The sequence below is a fragment of the Equus caballus genome, chromosome 6 (assembly GCF_041296265.1).
Source record: "Equus caballus isolate H_3958 breed thoroughbred chromosome 6, TB-T2T, whole genome shotgun sequence".
In the NCBI taxonomy this organism is placed as follows: domain Eukaryota; kingdom Metazoa; phylum Chordata; class Mammalia; order Perissodactyla; family Equidae; genus Equus; species Equus caballus.
Window position 1 is genome coordinate 66,229,174 of NC_091689.1, and position 23,293 is coordinate 66,252,466.

A 23,293-nucleotide genomic window follows, 5' to 3' on the forward strand; every position below is an offset into this window, starting at 1 on the left:
TTACTTCCACCTTTATCTTCCACCATCCTCATATGCTTGCTTTCTTCCTCATGCTTGTAACTTTGTTTGCATAAAGCCAACACACCTTCAGGCATCACGTTCTTGTTCAAGGCAAGATGAAGAGTGAAGGGCTCATCTTTTTATCTAAAAAGAAAAATCTCTTCCAGGAGCTCGCTCAGAAGACTTCTTGTTTTTCCTTGGCCAGAACTTGGCATTCTACTTTAGCTGCAAGGAAGTCTGGGGATGTGAGTAGATAGACTATAGGGAGAGGTAGCCAGTGAAAAGGGGATTGGAAGTGGTTTCTAAATAGCCAAGGAACAGCATCTGCCACACATGCCTATTGTGGGAACACCGTTCAGCTCAAGATAATACCCAAGAGGGAGACATCTTGCTCCATTCAGTCTATGCTTTTCTTGGATTATTTTTCTCCTTGCCAAGAGAATTTCTCCCAAGTAACTGATTCTCATTTCCAAACTCTTTTTTTTTTTTAATTGAGATATGATTGACTTCTTATATTAGTTTCAGGTATACAATATAATGATTTGATACGATTTATATATTATGATGATATATATGATGAAATAATGATTTATATATTATGAAAGGATCACCACTGTAATGGAAGTCTTGTTTACATCCATCACCTCACATAGTTACAAATTTTTTTTCTTGTGATGAGAACTTTTAAGATCTACTCTCTTAGTAACTTTCAAATATATAGTATAGTATTATTAACTATAGTCGCCATGCTACAAATTACACCTCTAGGACTTACCTATTTTATAACTGTAAGTTTGTACCTTTGGACCCCTTTCACCCATTTTACCCATCCTCCTACCCTCTGCCTCTGGGCAACCACCAATCTGTTCTCTGTATTTATGAGTTCTCTTTTTTGTTTATTTATTTCTTTTTTTTCAGATTCCACATATAAGTGAGATCATACTGTATTTGTCACTCTCTGTGTGACTTATTTCACTTAGCTTAATGCCCTCAAGTTTTGTCCACTTTGTTGCAAGTGGCAAGATTTCCTTCTTTTTTATGGCTGGATAATGTTCCATTATATTTTTTTACCACATTTTCCTTATCCATTCATCTATCTTCATCTATTCACTCATTCATGGACACTTATGTTACTTCGATGTCCTGGTTGTGAGTAATGCTGCAATGAATATGGGGGGAGGGTATATATCTTTTCGAGTTAGTGTTTTGTTTCCTTTGTATAAATACCCATACTGTTTTCCATAGTGGCTGCACTGGTTTACATCCTCACCAACAGTGCACAGGGTTCCCTTTTCTCCACCTCCCTGTCAACACTTCTTATTTCTTATCTTTTTGATAATAGCCATTCTAACAGGTGTGAGGTGATAGTTCATTGTGGTTTTGATTTGCCTTTTCCTGATGATTACCAAATGCTTGATTTACCCATGATGATAGCAGCAACAACTTATGATGTGCCAGGCATTATTTATAAGCACTTTACATATTAACTCATTTAATCTTCATGACAAACTTATGTAGTAGATCCAATTATTATCCCCAGTTAACAGGTGAGAAAACTGAGGTACAAAAATGTTAGGTAAATTTTGGTAACTAAGGTCTCTTGGCTAGTGAGTAGTAGAGTGGGATTCAAATCTAGGCAACTCGGTTCTAGAGTCCATGCTCTTAGCCATAATACTGAAGTACATTCCCTTCCATGTTCACTTAGGGTAAAGTCCACTGACTAAAGGAACAAACCTTAGTCAAACAAAGTTAGGCTTCATTAGTTGCTGCAGGAAAGGACATGCACATCAAGGGAATAGTGAGGTACCTCAAAAGGGGAAATCAAGGAAGCATACTTAAAAGGTTTAAGGGGCAAAAGTTGGTCATACAAAGGTCTTAGGTGGGATAGCTCAAGAATTTGTAAACTAAATAGTTACTAGAACACCCAGTGGTCTTATCTTTAGAACACACAAATCTATGTGGAATTACTATTAGAGCAATTGGGTCTGAAAGAGCTGGAGTTAAGAGGTTAGTTAGTTTGTCTTCATATTTTGGTACAACTTATCTCTTGTGTGAGTTTTGTGAGTTGTGATTTATGTTTTAATTCTTAGTACCCTCCTCACCAGCTAGCTGCCAGCAAGGCCAATTTCATCTCTCAGTCTCCCCGTCTGGTCATTCTTCAGACTAAGTGGAAGGATAGGCCATTATCTTTTGGGGAAATTGTGAATCCAGATCCGTACCTCTGTTCGGTTGGTCGTGATTGTGTATTGAGTGTTTACTGTCTCAAGTGACAGGACTTCTGATTCTTTCTGTTGATAATTATTTGTGGAATCTTCTGGGGTGAAAGTGGCTTTGGAGTTATTCACACTTAGTGATTGCAACACAGAATATTGAAACAAGAGATCACTTAAGTGAAACATGATCCATATGTTCCTTAAGCTACTTACATCTTTCAATAACCAAGTGGATTTTTCATTCAACCTGACATAAGTAGTTCAACTTTGCCCATGTCTGGAGGATGGATCCTATTTCTTGTAATTGTTGGGAGTGAAGATATCGAGAGTACCATCATTAAAGGACAAGAATGTCTACTAATAATTTAGATTCTTGAACGAGCAGAGAAAGAAGAAAATAACCAAGAAGATAAAGAACAAAGAAGCATGTGGCAGCCGGTGACTTTGGGCACCTGAGGTCTTGGGCATAAGCCATCTGCCCACTCACATTGTCTTCTTCTTCTGCATCACAATGGCCCTGCAAATCTTGACTCAGTCATAGGTGAATGTCCAAAGTGGTGAGGGCAATGGTATCCATGAATTTATTCTCTTTAGTATCAATGGTCTTTACTGAGATTCTTTAGACGTTCTTTTCCAAAAACTCATTTCCTCAATACTTCAGTCAGTCCTCTTAAAGATACATGTTTTGGCCAAGAGAGTGGGAAACTCCATCACAAGTACCAAGAAAAGGCTCCGAGTTCATGTTCTGTGTACTTAAGGTCAGAACTACATCAGTGCAAACACATAACCGCCTATTTGAGTAAACAACATAAAAGGGCAATTCGTCATTAATTTCCCCTAAAACATACTTGCACCTGCAGACTTCCTGGAGGTTCTTTTTTTTTTTTTTCTTTGGGGGGTGTGTCTTGAAGTACAGGGACTCTCAAGCACCTGGAGGCCAACAACTGCAGATGTCTGCCTGAAGGCAAAGATTTGATCGGGTTGATGAAACCAGCATGGTATGTCCTAACAAAACAATGATCTACAGAGATTATAAAGCTTGAAGTGGTTTTAATTCTGAAGATATGCAAACCCTATGCCTGCAAAAAAGGTTGGGAGATTCCACAACAAAAGTATGAAATAATTTCCAAATGTGTACCATCAAGAACTAGAATTTTGGTTTGACATTCAGGGTTTGTTTTATATACATTAATTCTATGTTGTTTGAATATAGTAAGAGGATCTTTGACGGTCTCAAATGTGTCTTAAGTAGAGAAGAAAAGAAGATTCTTTATTGCTGTGCATTCAGGATCTGTGTTATTGTTGAAAGTCCGATGTGGGACTCTCTGAACTTTTCCCAGAATTTAAACTAAGTATGAGTTTTTAGAATAAAAAAGGCCTCAATATTTATTTTTTAAAAGTCTCTAAATTTTTTTGGCTACCTAAAATATATCAAAGAACGATATTTTGAGTAAGTCAGAACAGTTAATTTGATTAATAAATTATCTTCCACTTAAAAGAGGAAAGCAAAATTGTTTCCTTAGAGTTAAATCAGCCAAGATGCTTTTTTGAAAAGCTGTTGGATTTGCCCATCCCTGATTGTTCTTTTCTGATTCACCTAGAGGCCTACGCTATTGCTAACAAAGCTGACCTTTTTGCTAAATTACTACAGTTGCACTGCTCCAAGTTAGATTCCTTATGGTACTGGGTAAAAATTAAGCATTTAGCAGGCTTAGTCACACTGTATAATTGCAAAATTTCTTAAGTCTAGGTCAACTTGAGCAAGTTTGTTCTTGAGTTATGCGCTACCTCCAAAAATATGTCAAGGTATTTATTTGTTTTCAGAATAGCTTACCTCTCCCTTTGTGTAGGAAAAGCGAAGCAAATATAGGTTGTTAATGACGATTGCGCACCCACCTGGAACTGTAGGATGTGCTTCTTGGATTTGGGTCACACCAATTTAAAACATTTAACTCTTCTGATCACTTGTTGTTTACTGACATCATCTTCTCAGCTGCGTTCTAAATTATTTTCTTTCTTTTTTGAGCCTAAGAGCCAGGAGGCCAAACCCTTCCACTCCTCTGACCAGCTAAATGCAGGTAATTAGGTGGAAATGCTCCTATAAACACGGGTTTGAGCATACCAAGTGTAATTCTCAGACTTTTCTGGATCCAAGAGTTATCCTCAAGAATCTCCTGACTCACACTATAAAATTTTTAGAAATATTTACTGGAAAAAAAATTCAAACTCTGAGCCAGTTATCACCTAATCTCTCCCATCATTTAAATTGTACTCTTAGGAGCCATGATTCTCTTCATAGTAGTAGGGTGATACAATACAGGACCGATGGGTGATTATTGATGTTATTTAGCTTCCGGAAACCTAAGAGGAATCTCACATTGGAAGAGTCAAAAATTTTTTTTGCTGATTTCTAAATATTATTTCAGACAGATTTATTCTACTCCTCTTAATAGTGCTTTTAGTTTACTCCAGAGAATGAGTACACATCTATCCAACCAAGAAGTCGTCATATTTAGTAGGGCCCTATTTCTTTAAACTTAGTCTATCCTCCTAGATTCACCTAGAAACTGATAAAATGATCCATCGACAAAAGCAAAGATGCAAATTAAGATTTTTAAGAAATCATTCCAGGCTCTCTTTTCTCCTCTAGCTGTATTGATCAGCTATTGTTTCTCTATGGGGTGGAGTGGGACTGACATTTGTCCCTTTGTTAGGCCTTGTATAGAGAAGAAGTCAGTTTTGGGGGGGAGAATGAGCTGATTGGATCACTTTTAGACCAGTTAAGAGAGCACACGCCCTGCTCACCTCCCCAGAGTACGTAGAGGAGTCAGTTTCATACACGACTCACCCTTACCCATAGCTCTTTTCATATCAACCCTGAAAAGGGAACTTAGAAAATTCAAGTTAACTGCATGTAATCAATGGAAGCCATAAGTGGACTGAGTGCTCTCTAGGAATAGACAAAGTTTTTATCCTGAACATTTGATTACTGAGGAACCAGAAATAGAATGTTGTGAAGCCAGTGTTGAATAGAAGTCTAGAGAAGTTTTGTTTTAACTAGGATTTTGGATAAAGTGTCTTTTTAGCTTTATTTTAAGTATGAGCAATGATTAGACCAAATGGATCTGCTGTGGATTCAGTCTCTCCCAGAGTGACAGGAAATCTAGTCATAGTCACAGCAGCCTAACCCCCGACCCACCTGCCAGCCTCTTGTCTCTCCCATTTTAGTTTATCCTCCACTTTTCTGCCAGAGATATCTTTCTAAAATTCCGATTTAACCACTCTATTTTTCTGCTTAAAAGTCTTTGATGGGTTCCCATTCCCTTAGGAGATAAAATCTAATCCCCTCAGCTAGGCACTCAAGGTCTTTCATAATTCTGATCCCAATCAAAGTTTCCAGATTCTTCTCTTCTGACCCCCCTTGTCCTCAACCACACTAAGCTTTTCACTTCCCGGACACATTGACTCTTCTGTGTGGTTCTCTTTACCTGGAATGCCCTCTCCCCACCAAGGTCTGCACATCCCAGATAGTATCTCCTCTGAGGAGTCTGTCTCTTGTCTTACGTCTTCCCATTCTGCTCAGAAAGAAGAAACACTGCCCTCACTCTGAACGTGTCAAATGCCATTTTTGGTAGTTAGTTATGATACTTACTAGTCTGTCCTACTAAGTCGTGAATTCCTTGATGGGAAGGATAATATATTACTTATTTTTATTCCCCCAGTTTCTTGTGCAAATGTGGTACATAACACATATTCAATAATTGTTGAATTTCAACGGGTTTGTTGAACAGCAAATTTGGATGGATATGCTGCAGATGTGTGATAATAGTTTTAAAATATTGACTTATTTATTTTTGGTTCCCATTACTTATTCTGCTAGAGCAACACTCTCCAATACAAATATAATGTAAGCCACAAATGCAAGCCACATATATAATTTAAAAATTTCTAGTTGCCACATTAAAAAAGTAAAAACAAACAGGTAAAATTAATTTTAATAGTATTTTTTATTTAACCAAATATACCCAAAATATTATCATTTCAACATGGTATTAACACAAAAAATGATTAATGAGATATGTTACATTCTTTTTTTTTTTTTTTTAAGTCTTTGAAATCCAGTCTGTGCTTTTCACATATTGATTTGGACTAGCCACATTCCAAGGGCTCACTAGCCTCATGTGGCTTGTAGCTACCATATTGGACAGCACAACTCTAGAGATTTCCACTTTCATTCAAGAAGTTGTTAGATGTTCTATAATTTCTGCTTCAAGAGAGGGATGACAAACCAGAAAGAGAGAAGCAAGAACTTCTTTTCGTGGCTTTTGAATCTCAAAAGTCTAGGTCCTTGGGGGGAAAGGAGAGCGTATGCAAAGGGAATGAAATAGATTTGGAAGAAAGCTTGTGATGCAAAAGGAGTCTTCCTGCAACATTCTTTCAAAAGTACAAACACGAGCAGAGTCCCTAGACCAGAGTGTGGGGGAAATTTAGAGGAAAGCAGAAAGTGAACAGACAGTTGGTTTTGGAGATTTGAGAGCAGGGGAGGTCTGGATTCCCTTTCCCAGGAAGAGCTTGGAGAAGTGGAAAGCAGGAAGGCTGTCATGTGTGTCTAGGCTGATGGACTTGAGATGGCCTCACAGAATTTTCACATGCTCTGGAGCTTTATAATTACTCCTACGCACCAAAGAGTAGCTCAGACACGGTGATGGCCTATTGATAGTCTCATTGAGTTTCCTGTAGCCCATCCTTTTGTAAAAGAAGCAGAGGGATCCTGTGCCCCAGAAAGAGAGAAGCATGAATATTAGCAGAGAAAGTCACAAATAGACAGATATAAACAGATACAGACAGACAGATGGACAGATTAAACACATAGACTTGGAGGAGCCTTGTGGATAGGAAGGGAGAACAACTAAGCAGTGACCTATGTGGACATGGAGTCAAAGGCCAGATAGAAACAGGACCGTTGGAGGTTAGAGGGCTGGGGAGAAATGCAGGTAAATTAAGTCTAGATTAAGGATAGAACATGTTTAAGAACCAAGATTTGATGAGATGAGACATAAACTCCAAAGTTACTTCAGTGCTAGCCCCCAAAAGACTTATGTCACATATGTTTGACATCCTCTTCTCTTCCAAAACTAAGAGAGAAAAATAATGAAAAGCTCAACTAGTTGTAGAGTGAAGATCTTGAACTTGCCACTTCTGGAAAAACCTTGATTCTAATCATCTTGGAAATCTGCCTAACCCAATTGGTCAAGAAGGAATAGAGATTCAGACCTTTCCAACAAGCTCAGAAAAGTACAAGAGAATTAGCAGGGGAGTGACAAATTCAGAACATATCAAGAAAACCTACTTCAAATGACATGAGTCCCCCGGGAGTTAAATATATTGGACATTTTTCGAAGAGCTAGAAAAAGACACTAAATCACCAAGAAAAGAGTAGTCCCTAAATAATGGGGGTGCATGTTGCCTCACAGGCCCTGTTTGTTGTTTCTACCATCTTCCTAGGGAAGCCACATTCTCCCTGCCCTTTCTCCTACACCACCAGGGGCTGGTTAAAGACTGTTTTTGCCTTTTTCCTTAAATGAGATAAGGAGAAGAGGATGTAAATGTTCACTTGTGGCATGGGACAGAGGAATGCGGAAGAGTAAATAGGCATTCCCCTTCCTTTCTTGTCAAAAATCTTTCAAGAGATCTAGTTGAATGATTACTGTTTGTGGTGGGAATGGCAAATGCTCTTTGCTGTCTCTTGTTTCTTAAAAGGTGAAATATTAATTTCAATTCTGTCAAAGATTTCTGAGAAGCTTAGAGAGGAAAGTTTGGGAGCTAGAACCCATGCAAGCACAGAACATTCCTGAAGATGTTTATTCTGTGCCCATGTCAATATTCTCTCCTTGGGATCCAATTGATTTCTAGTTAGTTGGAGCAGTAGCCATATTAGTAGTGGTAGCAGTGGTTGTAAGTAGAGATGTGACTATTTATTGAGATGTTATTATGTTTCAGGTGCTGTAGCAAGCACTTAACCTGGAGTATCTAATTTAATTTTCATTGTAACTATTATTATTATTCCAATTTGAGAGATGAAGAGACTGAGGTTTAGAGAGGTTAAATAACTTTGCCAAGGTCACATAGATAGTAAGTGGCAGAGCCAGGAGTCAGGCCTTGAACCTGTGCTGTCTTTTATCTTAACATGCAATACTGAGTGCCTGCTACAACCAAGACTGGATACATAAATTGCAGAGCTTGCTGCAAAGTAAAAATGTGCTAGATTTTAGGGGAGATTGGCCCTAGTTCAAAAATTATTAAGAAAGTCAAGATGGCAACGTAGAGCATTAAACCAAACTAGGGGCCTGTGATACAGCACAGATCACAGGCCCATGAAGCTGGTCCTGACTACATCCTAATTTCTGGGGATACAAATATGAATGATATCCAGTTTTGTCCTTAAGGACTGCAGTCTAGTCAGGAAAACAGACATATAACCAGGAAATTTCTATTACTTATCAGGTAAGATAAGGCCACAGACATCAGAGATAGGCAACCACCACCCAGCCTAGGGGCTTCAGGAAATTAATGTTTGTAGAGAACGCAGTAATGGAATGATCTCTCTTGGTTGATCTCCTTCTCTGGTTCAGAAATATGACACAGGAGACTGAGAGATAAAGATAAAATGTGGCCTTACTACTGATAAACTGATAGGAGAAGTGGCTTCAGCTATGTGGCTAAATGGGCCTGCTCCCACACCTCTCTTGATGGAAGCATCCAGCTACCTGGTCCCAGGCACTGTGGGACAGTTGGAAGCCTTGTAGGCTGCCCCGGTAGGGGGAACTGCCCCCCTCAGCCCATTGCACTTGGAGAGTGGAACAGACCCTCTCTGTAAGTGACAGATGCAACAGAAATATTCAGGGTCTTCTCCAAAAGAGCTGAAGCATGAGACAGCCAGGGAATAATGTCAGGAGTGCTGTCCAGTGAGGTCCCACTATATGGAATCACAAGGAGGACAAAATGAGTGTCTCTATCTTATGATTTTTGTTTTAGGGTAGATTGGCCCACATTTTAATCTGAGTACCAAACCTCTATAGTCTGGCATTTTGTGGCCCCATCAAGCAGGATGAAAATGGTCTTTTGCTAAAGCTCATGATCTTTCTTGAGGAATGGGAAGAGAGACAGTAATCAGAATATCATTATCCCAAGTTTTCAATCCTCAGAGAGTAGGGAAAAGCTTTCTTTTCTCTATATAGTGAGATGATTCAGGTTTATCCTTCTACAGGCAAAAGGTTCCATTTTAATGTTCTGGGTTAGATTAGTGAATAACAGTGTGAATGAATAGAGATTGACCTGAGTGGCGTAAGTGGATGAAGACGTTAAAGCCTTCTTAGTTACTGATGTTTACTATACGAATAATTAGGAAATTAGGAAACAAATGTTTTAAAATATTGAACTCCATAGTAGGCTTTCTTTTTCTCCTCTTTTTAAGTGGATGTTATGAAAATGTTTCATTTTTGTTTGTTTACTAATGGTGTGAGAAAATTCCAAGGACAGTTTCCCTGGGGTATGTACGTGTGTATCTAGGCAGTGTCTCTCAAAGTGTGATTTTTGGACCAACTGCACCAGAATTACCAGGGAAACTAATTTAAAATGTACATTCCTAGATTCCACCATACTAGATCTGTAGAAATCTACATTTCTACTATACTCCTTAGGTGAATCTTTTGCAAACTGAACTTTCAGAGGCCCAGAAATCCATTTAAAATGACCAGCCTCTGACAATATTCAGTAATTTATGTCAGATGTGAAGTGGGTATAGAGGTGATCATCACGTGAGGGTTCGGAGGAGGGAGCATTCGCCCTGGGCTAGGTAGTTGATGAGGCTTTGAACAGAAGAAGGAAAATAGACTCGAGCAGAGGGAAGGAAGGATAGTTCAAATGGGGCAAGAGAAAAGGCCCTGGGTAAAGTTACCGTGAGTCCTCTTCGGGAGGCAGGAGATCAAGATTTCATTTGTGATTGGGGTGCGAGCTGGAGGTGGGGAGCATAGGAATCACTGATCCTTTCTGTCATTTTCTCATTCCTAACTTAGAGCGGAAAACAGTCCGGCTCTCAGGGGCCTACATAATAGTGACTCTCTTGGTCCTACGTAGATGGTATACTGAGAAAGAAATGATGGATGTAGATGCTATCAGGAAGGCATTACAATGAAGATGTTGACTGATTCCATGGGAGAGAGAGGCCAGGCTTCATAATATCTAAGACATGTTGACCATAAAGTCTCCTGTATCTGCAAGACCAAAGGAAATGAATGAACATATTTATCAGCCTTCTTTGAAGCCAGAATTTGGGGCTTTCAATCGTTTCTAATTTGGGAATCTGCTTTTACTGTCAATCTGCACCTAATGTTGACTCCCCTAATGTATCTTTCCTCGCATCCCCTTTCACCCCCCACCACTGTGCACCCGCACCTGGAGCTCCCTCCCCTGGGAAAGAGAGCCAAGTTTGAGGCCTGTTCTGGGGTTTGCTCAAAGCTAATCTGAAAATCAGCAAGCTGAAGGTTGGTAAAATAAACCCATAAACCAGGAACCTGTTTTAGAAACACATTTTAAAATGTATTTACAGGATTCTCTGACTCCCCCCACTTCATATTTTGCAACGAGAATACAACACTTTTTCTATTTAAGTTTATAGCATCATTAAAAAGAGAAGGGGTGAACCCACAACGAGGACTGTGTTTTTATTTTAATATTATCTTTAAACATAACACATTATTAAATGTCTACAGACTAAGGTGTTGTTTTATTTATTTTCACACTACATTACGAGCCCAGGACTGAGCACCAGCCACAAAAACTTATAAGCAGTCTTAGAGAGCTGCCTTGACTGGCCTGGCTGCAGGAACAGTGAGGTGGCCATTGACGTTGTGAGGCGGCCATTGACGTTTGAGCTGGGGTGGGGAGCACCTGCGCCACTGCCCCGGGGTCATCTTACTGACTCTACGTCTCCACCTGTTCCAAGCAACTTTCTTTCTTCCCTTTTCCCTTCTTTTTTTTGCTATGAAACTCATTTGCTCTGTACTCTCAGGTTTATAAGAAAAGAGTAGGTCGAGACCACCTCCTCTGATCCTGGGGTGACTCAGGAAACCCTAAAAGAAATCTAATATTTGGATCTATTCAAGACTTTCCTATCAATTGGTTCTGTCCCGGGTCCTTTGAGACCAACTAAACATTAAGTTGTTTCTTCTAAGTCCTGCCTTCCCAGAATTCGAGTCCCCCTTCTACTTCTGGAAGTGTGTATACTTGGAGTAGTGGAAGGTAAGAAAAAGATCGGAAGTCAGCGAGACTTGGGCAGCACAGCTTTCAATAAACAGAAACCTGTATGTTGAGATTCGACCCTCCCAGGTGAATCATTCTGACTGTTGGGCTGCTGTGGTCAGTGGCAGTTCTAGCCTTAGGCAGAATTGTAGTGCAAGAGACATTTGTTTGAGTGTCTCCCACATTGCTTTACTCTCCCTTCAGTTTCCATAGTTCTCTGTATTCTATGGTGCCTTTTCTTTTCTGACAGACATATTAAGAGATCATACAGACCAACACAATGACATTTGCCTTGGACCGTAGTCTGCATTTTCCCAGCTTGAATGTTTCTCCTTGATGGCAGCAAGCCTCTCTTAGATTCTCCTATGATTCGCAGGCCATATACCACACACCTAAGCATATAACTTAGTAAGTGCTCAGTAAATATTTGTTCACTGAGAACAAAGTTTTTTTAACCAAAGGAAAAAATCTCTCATGGTGACATTTCAGTTACTGTGACGTGAAGATGCAACATATTTTTTTGGAAAAAGAAACTTCTTTACACTTCCAGTCACATGGGTAGTGTTCTTACAGGGTGTGGAGAGCTAGAAAGCTTCTCAGAACCATAAAGCTGTCTGTTGGGGCTGTGATGGTCCAAGCCTTCTTCTTGCAATGGAAGTACAAACAGCATGCCTAAAGATTGAACGGAAACTGTGGAGGGCGGAGCTTCACATCTTCTGAAAGTATCTCAATTTCTTCTTAAATCTTTTAAAAAAATCTCTTCCCACCATTAAAAAATAAACAGCTTGCTTGAGATTAGAAGATTTATGAATATTTTTGTCTTTATCCATCTGGGCCTCTGAAAAGGAGCAAATACACAAGACCTACTTAACAACAGTGCACACTCCATTATTTAATTACTTAATTAAGACTTCTTGGAAAAAAATGTGACCTTTTATAATGATTTTTTATATCAGATTCTACAATGTTTGTTGAAGTCTCACAGTTTCTTAATCCTAATTAGTATAATTAATTATTAGCCAGTTTTTCCATTATTCAAGTATAATTTTTATTGCCAGCTAAAGTTACTATTTTCATTTGCATCACAAAACTCTTAAGTGGTTTGGTAAAATATAAAAACATCACAAAACATCCCTTGAGGGGCACTGGATACATATTGGAATAATTTTTATTCCTCTGAGTAAAAGATGGAGAATTTGGCTCTTCTATTAATTCTTACCTCACTAGATTTTTTTGGACAAGGATAATTGCCATGACAAATTATTTTTCTCATTCTATAAGGGGCAGTTTTTAATTCAGAGTTCATCTCAGTGTTATTTCTGCTTCACAAAATGCATAGGAAATAAAGCTAGAGATCTTTGGAAATTCCAATATGATATAGTAGCTAAAGAAAATATTGATAATTATTTTCCCAACAATTTGTGCAGTCTTACTTGTCACTGTAAGAGGAAATGCTAATTAAAAAGCCAGAATGGTTGAATATATGATGTCCTTGTAAGTGTGTCATGTTAATTAAAAATTGAAGGAGAACTTTAATTTTTAATTATTTTTCATGGCTTCTAGGTTTAATTTCAAATTACAAGAAGTTCCTCATTTTGATTTGCATCACTTCATGGAACTGGAACATATTTCAATTAGAAAGAAAAAAGTAGGTCAAGTTAGTTAAATCAGAATCAAAAATGCCTAATTCAAAGCCTTGAGGCCCATTTATTGCACTGTGCCTCTCATCCCATCATCCTTGGCCAAGACTCAAAGGCAGAACTTTTGATCATCCATCCCCTAAATGCACAGCATGATACTGCATCGTGCTTCCTCCTCCTCATCTATTCTCTTTCCACTGTGCCTTCTGGAAACCCATTTCAGTATGTACTAAGATGAACAAATCTTAGTTTTTTCTCTCAGCAGTGTTTTGCTAACTGTTTTGTGGGGTGAAAGCCCTGACGAGCCTACTCAGATGCTGGGCCTCCTGGGCCTATGAGTAAACTGTTGCCCTGAGAGAACAGGGTCAGAGCTAAATTGCTCTGGGTAAGAAAAGAGGTGTGGTAGATGTAAGGTTCATGCAAGGGAAGTGTCCAGGAAGAGAGGGTGAGACTCAACAGCTGGTGACCCGATGAGTGATTGGGAAAGACTTATCTAATGAGGATCTTTGGAAAGAAATGCTATGTACTGAATGATGTAATTACCCATGCTCAATCTCAAATTCCTTTTTAGTAAATTTTATGTGTTTAGCTGTGCTCTGTGTAGTAGTTTTTCTTTTGGGAGAAGAAGGTAAAATTGTGCAGAATCATACTTCAAGTCTGACATGAGACAAAAAATAAAGTTGCCCTTGATTTAATGTCTCCCACTATATCTCTCCCTTTATTTATCTATTTATATTTTTTGGTGACGAAGACTGGCCCTGAGCTAAGATCTGTTGCCAATCCTCCTCTTTTTGCTTGAGGAAGATCGTGGCTGAGCTAACTAACATCTGTGCCAATCTTCTATTTTGTATGTGGGATGCTGCCGCAGCATGGCTTGATGAGTGGTGTGTAGGTCTGTGCCAGGGATCCGAATCCGCAAACCCTGGGCTGCCAAGGCAGAACGTGCAAACTTAACCACTACACCACTGGGCTGGTCCCTATGTTTCTCCCTTTCAACCCCAGAAAATTTCTTGAAAGGAAGTCCACTGACTGTCTCCACTTCCTCACCTCTAGCTTACTCTAGCACTCTCCCTGGTCAACTCAACCCCTGCCTGTGGCTTAAACCACTATTAATAGCTGTAGATGATGCTTAAGGTTGCTCTTTAACCCAATCTGCTCTCCAGAACTTCAGGTTTACATAGCCATTTCTACATGAATGCTATATAGGCCTGAACTTCATCTTGAAACTTCTAGGTTCTTCATCAAAGTCAACATGTCTTCAACAAAGTCAACTCCCTATTTCCTCCCCATTTTCCTAAACCTACACCTGCTCAGGCTTCCTGCAAGCTAATGTTACCAGAATTGACAAAGAATGCTAAGCTAGACATCATCCTAGGCTCCTTCTTCAACCATCCTATTCAGGCATCACACTCTATTCGGTTTACCTTCAATATCTTGAATTAGCCCCTTATAATTCCTCACTTAAGAAACTTACGTGAAACTTACGACTCTAGTTCTTAAAGGATGGTTTTTGGTTTGTATTCATCACCAGTCTGTGAGTTCCTTGATGGCAAAGACTGTCTTACTCATCTCTTTCTTTGGCTATCTCTTTCTCTAGAATCTGGCAGTTAACGTAGTATATCAGTTATCTATTGCTACATAACAAAACACCCCAAAACTTGAAAACCACAAGCACCACCTCTTTATTTCCTCATGATTTTGTGGGTCAACAACATGTGCAGGGCTGATCTGTGATGTCTGGTCTCTGCACTATGGGGTATTGGCCGAGCTCATTCATACATTTGCTGTCAGTTGGCACATCGACTGGGGACTGGCTGATCTTACTTGGCTTTATGTACATGTCTGGCAGTTGACTGGGGCTGTTGGCTGGGGTATCTTGGTTCTCTGCCATACGGCCTCTCATCTTTAAGATGGCTCACCCTGGCTTCCTTGTACAGCTGTCTCAGAACAGCAAGAGGTGGAGGGAAGAAGCTGCAAAACCTCTTGAGGTCTAGACTCTGAAGTTGTATGTCACTTCTGCCACATTTTTATAAAGTCAAAGCAAGTTGCAAGGACAGTTCAGATTCAATGAGTGGGGAAATAAACTGTATGGCCTGATGGGAGGGACAGCAAAATCATACTGCGTGTACATGGGGAGGAACAAGTCATGGGGGCCACACATTGCTTCCGGCACATAGTTTTGCTTCACAAATACCTGCAGAATAAATTGAACGGATGGCTGAGCGTATGGACAGATGGGAGGATGGATGAAAGACAATATGACATGGGAGCTAGAACACTCGTTTAGGAATCCTAGTCCTGATGCTGCTTATTACTAATTATTTGACCCTGGGCAAGACAGTTTACTTGTCTTACCCATGTTTTCTCACCTATAAAATAAAGATAGGAGACTAAGTGTAGGCTAAGGCCTTCATTGAGCTAACATTTATGATTCTATGGCTATTAATCATATTATTACACCCACAGGTAGCAACAATTGCTTGCTACTTGCTTTCTCAACATGACTTGATTCATCCAGGGGTGCACATTGCTAAGGAAAAATCACATTGGTGCTCATCTCATGGGAACATCTCAAATGGTGTTTCTATTGTTAGTCAGCCAGCTAGAAGTAAGAACATGTCCATTAATAGACATTCTCTCAGCTCTATTTTTTTTTTTTTGTGGTTCCTCTGAAATGACTGTCAAGACTTTTTATTTAACACTATTAAAAATGTAATCCCTGTCCTGAAATACAATGTGGAATGTATGGGCTTCCTCTTCATTCATCCCTCTTAATGGAGGCAGTTGGGAAAATATTGTTGGATACTTAGAAAAGATTAGACTTGCTTAGGACTGTACTTACTTTGCAGAATATATTCTTTCAACTCTTTTCAGCTTTGACGTTTCTTGGTACACATCAAATAAAACATGTCAACCTGTGAGTTTGCAAAGGCTTAATTGCCAGGTATCAAGTAAGTTATTTCCTTTGCACACTGAAAATAATATTTAATCTTTAAATCCCTGAAAGATCTTCAAATTACACAGTAGGACAGAGTTGAATTATATAAATATATTTTGGGTTTTACTTTTCCAATTCCTTCTTTGATATGAAGCATACTATTGTTTTTTTTCAACTTTCTGTTCAATATCAATTCATACCAATGGTGGTAGGAGGAATGGGGAAAGTGGAAAGCAGGGTTGATAACAGTCCTAGGGGCTGAAGGTCATAGTATCTGCCTTAGTCCATTCAGATAATTAGTTTTTTGATATTTTACTTGAACTAAGTAAGATAGTTCAACTGTCTCCTCTAATACATTTTCAGGCTGGTTTTATTTAGAGGGCTTTTCTTGTAATGAACCTACATGGAAAGAAGTGTTGATAAACCTTGAAAGAGAATCAGATGCGACAAATTCAAACGTACTCTTATTACTAGGTAAGTCAAAGAGCTGTGTTAAAATGAGCAATTTGGTTCTGTGAGTGGAATTGCTTACGAAATGAACAACTGAGTTATGTGAGTCTTACTTTTAGCAAATGACAAAATAGCTAAAAATATAAAGCATTAAAATGGAGCAAGAAGGATTAAAGTACAGGTCACATCCTGAGAGAAGAGTGCTGTGGAGGAGGCAGGCGGTGGTGGCATGGAAGGGAATGGGGGGCAACGTTCAGCTGGAAGCAAATGATGCCATGTATTTCAGCTGCCCATTAACAATTACAGTACATCCTGTGCTGGGGTAGTTACCACTGTTACAAGTTTAAAATAAAAAGACCTCATGGGTAAGAAATGCAGTAGAGTTCAGTGTAAAGGTGTTAGTTTTTTCGAGGGGAAGGAGGAGGGGTGAGGGTTGAAAGAGTAGAGGAATTAGCTTTAACTGGCATTCAGATGACTTTTCTAGACAGCTAATGGCATCCGCCTAATACCTTGAATAATGTCTTAATATTATGCATGGCTTACCTATTATATGGTAATTTTTATTGTTATTTATTTATAATCCTACTTCCAAAAAGGATTTGAAGCAGCTTACAATAAAAGGTATAGATATAAAATGCCTCAAACCGCTAACAGAAGAAGAAAAGATAAAAACTAAGTATTAATAGTAGTAGCAGTGGGGGAAATAATTATATTAGAAACTTGGCTGAGGAAGCTCCTATAGTTCTGAACTTTTAACGGTCAAGACAGGAAGTTTTGGTAACTTGAAAAAATTTCTCTTGTCCTCCAAATAATTTTATGAGCAATTTAGGTCATTTTTTGAGATGAATCTAAGTAATTTAATAACCACATTAAAGAAAATTGTGAGAAACGATTAAAGAAATCTCCTCCCATGACTCTCACAGAACCATTAACTCTTACTTTTTAAACATGTTCACTTCTAGTTTTTGTCCTCAGCAAACGTATTTTCACATTAGGGCAATTACACTGTAATTTGTATTCAGTTATTTTTCTATAATGGCTAAATATTCTTCAGGCTTCACCAATGACAGCGTATTATTGGTTTTAGACAGCGAAAAAGTCAATCATGTTGTTATGATGTTAACCATTTCAGTTTTGTTGACTTTATTTTAATATTTTACTATTGTAAAGACTGCCTCCCTGTATATAACTTTTCTTCTCTTCTACTGAATTATTTCTTCATTTAGTCAATAAGCATCTATTGATAATTTTTTGTGCATGTCAGTCACTTGCTATGTATTGGGGACACAGAGATAAATATTTTGAGAGTACAGAGGAAAAGCTCATAACTCTGTCTGGGCAAGGAGACAACAGGAAATTCTTCACAGCAGATGTGATATTCCTAGAGTCCCTAAGAATTAAAAAAAAAAAATAAGCTGGCCAAATTTCTTTCCAGATAGGTTTTATCAAATCATAATGTTGATGTTGTAAAATGTTTCCTTCTTTTGTACAATTTCAAAACTATACTGGTATTTATGTTATCATTAAATTAAAAACATATGTAGAATGCTCAAAAGTTGCCTCAATTTGCTTTAGTTTACTTCGATTATAATTGTGGATAATATAGTGGCTATGGAGAGCCTGCTTATGGTCTTCATGCTTTCACTTACATAGCAGGATAAGGCAGAAGAAAAACAAGACTTTGGCGTTCCAATTATAAGATGGCTTTGCCATTTATTAGTAATGCAAGCTTGGGTAAATTACTTAATCTTGCTAAACTACAGTTTTCCCAACAGCAAACTGAGAATAGTAATACTTAACCTTGCATGATTATTGAAAAGATTAAATGAGAGAATGAATAAAGCATCGGGAATATAATAGGTGTTTTTCCGAGTAACTATTATCACTTTTCAGAATATTGATGTTCTTCTTATAGGATTCAGGAGTTCTTTATACATGCTAACCCTATATTTATTTCCCTATAAATAAATAACCCTATAGTTATTTCCTATTTGGTGGAAATAACTCCCTCAAAACATTGCTCTTCTATTTTCAATTTACAGTATACGAATTTCATATTTTAAAAGCTCTCTACTTTTGCTGGTTTTTTCTCTGTTTTAAAGTTGGGTAAGTTATTGTTTTATTAAATACTAGAGTTTCTGATAGTTTTTCTATTGTAAGATTATATGTAATTCTCTAAACCATCTGAGATCTATTTGAGCATATAGAAATTTCATGTTTGACACATCAAATAACAGTTGAATTTTCATACAAATTTTTCTACAATTAAAACTACTGTCTCAAGAATGAGAGTTCGGCATCACTAGTGTTTTCTTTTCAATACATAAAATCACAGATTCCCCAACTTGGGGAAGCTTGTTGAGATAGGTTTTTAAGATGAAACTGCGTACTTGATGTGAGCTCAATGAAATCGTAAAGGCTGAGATAATATGTACAGAATTATTCACGTCGATAAACACTTAGCTCTGTTCATTTTGTATTTACTTGTCATAGAGCATTATAGAAAAAGGTAAATATTTCTTGGAACTGTCTCTATTATAGTCTGAGTCTAAAATCTTAAGCAAAAATTCTGGGCAGTTGCAAAGTCTAACTTCCACAGTCTGTAAATTTAAATTCTATTTTTTTGGCATGATTTTGAATTGGCATCTTATTTTTTATTTTTAAGAGATGAAAGATAAAGGAAGAGTAACCAAATTAAAAATTAGTAGTTTGATGGGAGAAAACCCTTTCGTAGTCTGGCCTTATCGATTTACCCAGCCTCAACTCCCACAGCTTTGAAATTATACCAGAAGTTCTCAAATTTGAAGACCTTTTTCTACCCTATTTGCCTTTGCATGTTATTCTTTCTGCCTACAATAGACTTCAATTTTTAGAGGTCTAATTAGCTTCTTATTCTTTACACCCAACGTAAATACAAAAACTTCTCTAAAACCTTCAGGCGTCCTTGCTGACTCTTTCCCTTGATCACCTCTGGAGTTTTTATGTATTTTCACTGTTGCGTGAAACCCGCTGTCTGTGCCTGGGAGGCAGTATTCATTGGCTTTGGAACAAGAACTTTTACATCAGACATGGGCTTGAGTCCTAGCTCCTGTATTTACTAGCAATGTAGCCTTAAGCAAGTCAAGTGGCTTCTCTTTGTCTCAGTTTCCTCGTCTGTAAAATGAGGAAAATAATAGTATCTCATAGAGTTACTGTGAGAAATAAACGAGATGATACATGTTAAACATTTAGTCTAATTTCTGACGCATAATAAAGACAATGCACATACTAATTCCCTTTCTTTTATGTAACTATTCTCCTCCTAGTTATCTATTGCTTCATAACAATACCCCAAAACTTGATGGCTTCAAACAACAAACATCTATTATTTCAGTTTCAATGGATCAGGAATCTGGGTGCAGCTCAGTTGGGTACCTGTTTCTCTGGGTTTCTCACAAGCCTGCACTTAAGATATCAGCTGGGGCTCAGTCATCTTGAGGCTCAACAGGGAGAGGTTACACTTCCAAGCTCCCTCATGTGACCATTGGCAGGTGTTAGATCCTTCCTGCTGTTAGCCAGAGACATCAGTTCCTTGTTCCATGGACCACTCCATAGGGGAGCTCACAACATGGCAGTTAGCTCCCTTCACAGCGAGCCGGTGAGAGAATGAGAGGGGATGTCCAAGACAGAAGCTATAGTTTTTCGGTAGTCTAATCTTGAAAGTAGCAGCCCATCATTTTCAATTTATTCTATTTGTTAGAAATGAGTCACTATGTCCATCCCACTCTCAAGGAGAGTAAATTACAAAAAGGCCTGAATACCAGGAGGAGGAGATCATTGGGGCCATCTCAGAGGCTACTTAGCTCAAGGAGGGCTGGAGCTTATTTACTAATTTTTGTGTTTTTATGTTTTCCATGCCTGGCATGGTGTCTAGCTCAGTAAATCCTTACCCCTATGGCTAAGAACTTTTTCTTAGTTCTGGAAAGTATGAGAGATTCTTAGTTCTCAGCTGCCCACATGTCACTGACTAGTTGCCCCGAGGAACTCAAGGATGGGTTTGGAAGTATTTAACAATTTTTCCTTTTGTTATGTTAATGAATGCAATCACCGACCACCCTGGACCAGACCAAGCCTCTCCACCACAGCTACGCCTATGACCTTTGCCTTATTTTTAACGCTAAGATCTCTCCAGGAGGAGCTTAGGCCTCAGTACAGTAACTTGCAGTGTATGTGGAAGCACGTTTTCCAACTGAGCCTGCGTGAGCGAATCCCTTTTGAATATTCATCCCCCATCTGAAATAAAAGGTCCCTGCTTCCCTTTGTTCAGGGATGTCATGATTTTGGAAATGATTCTGTGTGGTCTCCTATTTGTTACAAATATACTTTATTTTGTGAGACCACTTGCTTCTGGTGGAGAGTCTTATTTAACTCACCAGGAGGCAAACCCACTTTGGTTTCGGGAACAACCAGTGTTGTTTTTGTTGTCCCTCCTTAAGGGAAGAGCTAGTGCCAAAGCATGACACCCACAGGAGATGGAAGGATATTGGCAGCAGCCTGTCCCACACCTTTGTAACAGGGGAGGTGGACTACCAGGTTGCACGCATGAAGAAGGATTAAAAAATGGGGCAAATGTACACACGTCAGTTATTTATCTAAAACTTTTTCTCTGTCATAGTTTACTCCCTCTTTAGATTGTAGAAAGAAGAGAATGAGCTTTGCGTTCCTTCTAAAAGTTATTAGATGTTGCTGCATTTAAGGGAAAGAGAAATCAATTTGTAATTAACCAGTTAGGGCAAATATCTTTTATGATACAGCACCTGGTTGTATACATCTGATCATAACCATGGTTCATGTTGCTCAGCCTCCTACCAGCTGGCTAACTAAATCCCTAAGGTGCCAGGCTGCTGGGATGAACCTCCCTCAGAGAAGCGCTGGGTTCATGGCTCCTAAGCAGGAATCTTATTTCGTCTGAAGTCATTGACTGTGGAGGGATGCTGATGGAAAGATAGTGCTTAGCAGCCAGCTACTTATTTTCCTTATTTTAGTCTTCCTATAGGGTGACCACAAAGTCCCGGTCAGGCCACTTAGAAAATCCCCCACCAGTCTCACAGATTTTAATTTTCTCCCATGTTCTTTTGAATATCTTCCATGTTGATGGCTAAAAGTTATTAAAGTGGTCCTTAGTTACTATTTTTAAATCTTTAACCGCTGACGAGCAGAACTGAGGAATTTTTTCTTTTGCAGTCTTGGGCACAGGAATGATACAGCATAGATCCCCAATAAATGGAAGCTACTAATGATACTATTACAATGCTTTTCTCAAAATGATCCTCAGATACAGTTGTTACACAACAGCTAATGGTCATGCCCTGTTATTTCTGCATTAAATGGACAGGGAATCCCAGAGTAATAAGCAGCAGACATATGAAAACCCCTCATTCGAAGGGCCACCCTGTCTCGAGTGCAGATTATTTTTCACTGTCCACGATTCAGTTTTCTTCTCCTTCTGTACATAGGCTCTCATCATTCTGCTAGATGAGCCAACTGACAGTTCACAGGACTTCTCATCATCCGTCTTACCTGTACAATTCCAGAGTGCTCTCCTTGGCTCTTCCTACCGAGTAACTTTAGATATGAGGCTGCCAAGACTCTTCCTTCCTCTTTGGAGTCATCCATCCACCCATCCATCCATTCATTTGTTTGTACATTCATCTGTTATTTTAAACAAAAATGATAGGGTTCCTGGGCTCAAAGAGTTTTCAGTCTAACAGAGGTGATAAGACCTGAAGAACCATGACCTAGAGCAGAGGAGTTGATGCCCTGAGGGTTTGGAGAGGGAAGCCCACTGCTGTCCAAGTGATCAGAAAATGCTTTGTGGAGAATGTGTGACAGGAAGACGTTGTCAGGTTGAAATGGGGGGGCGGAAGATCCATAGGGTGAGGAGAACATGAAGAAACATGTGAAGATGAGTGGGAGTAGGTCGTGAGTGGAAGATGACAGGGAGTACCATTTGCCTCAAAGCAGGGTGGGGCAGAAAGAACACTGGGTCTGTGGTGTGGAGACTGGGTTTGAGGCCCAGGTATTCTGGATGAAGAACAAAACAATGTCAGACTGGGAGACAGAGGCTGAACGTATTGCTTGACTTTCTAAATCTCAATTTCCTCAACTGAAAGGTGAGGTTGTTTACCTCACAGAACTGTTGTGAGAATCAAATGAGCCAATGAGTGGATCGTGGTGAGATAGTTTTTTAAATATCAACTCCTGTGCACCCCCACGGCCATCCATAATTTCCCCTTCTCTATCTTTACCCCCAGCCCTTTCACCCTGCTGCCCAGAGGCCTGCTCTTCGCCTCAGGGCAAGATGTGTCAGAGCACCAAGAAGAGAAAAAAGAGGTCTCCTGTTTCCAAACCCCTCGGCCTCAGGGGAATGGAAAGGACTATGGAATTATCTAAATTGTTGAGAGTCTGACAAATGTTAGAATTCTCCAGATTTTCATCTGGATTGCCCCTAAGAGAGGTGAGGTAAAGATAGTGAGACACTGGTCCTAGATAGCAGAGTTGCCCCATGGCCTCCTTGACAGGTGAGCTATAAAACCCAAAAGGAGAGGACATGTGGGTAGAGCCCCCAGAGGACACATTTCAAGACCCCCAGTGGATGCCTGGAAGCGTGGATAGTACAGAACCTTATATATGCTATGTTTTTTTTCCTATACATACAAATTTATGATAGTTTAATTTATAAATTAGGCACAGTAAGAGATTAACAACAATAA